Source organism: Camelina sativa, chromosome 15, assembly GCF_000633955.1.
Source record: "Camelina sativa cultivar DH55 chromosome 15, Cs, whole genome shotgun sequence".
Lineage (NCBI taxonomy): Eukaryota > Viridiplantae > Streptophyta > Magnoliopsida > Brassicales > Brassicaceae > Camelina > Camelina sativa.
The window spans coordinates 22,691,492-22,691,854 of record NC_025699.1 but is presented as its reverse complement, the minus strand read 5'-3'; positions in this window follow the sequence as shown (position 1 = coordinate 22,691,854).

The window sequence follows — 363 nt, the reverse complement described above, 5'->3', positions numbered from 1 at the left end:
GGTAGTTCACTTGTTGGGTTTGGGACTTGGCTGTTATAAGAAGGAAAAAAAAGAAAAGAGAAAGAAAAAGGGTAGAGTCTTTAGGAGAGGAATGTGTTTAAGTGAAAGCTAATGTCTAGTGAAAGGATGGGAAGTAAGAAAGTATTATCTAAGATGGTTCTAGTCAAAAGAAAAAGAAAAGAAAGCAAAGAGCAGTTTAGCAAAAAGCTTAAATGTCTTAAGAATAAGAAGAAAAGAGAACCATAGCAATCAATAAGAATCCCCCATCCCACTAGAAAGATCAAGTAAGAAACCTCTCCTAAGACTTGAAAACCAAAAGAGAAAAGGGTTAAAGAGAAAAGAAGAAGTTAAAGGGTAGCACTA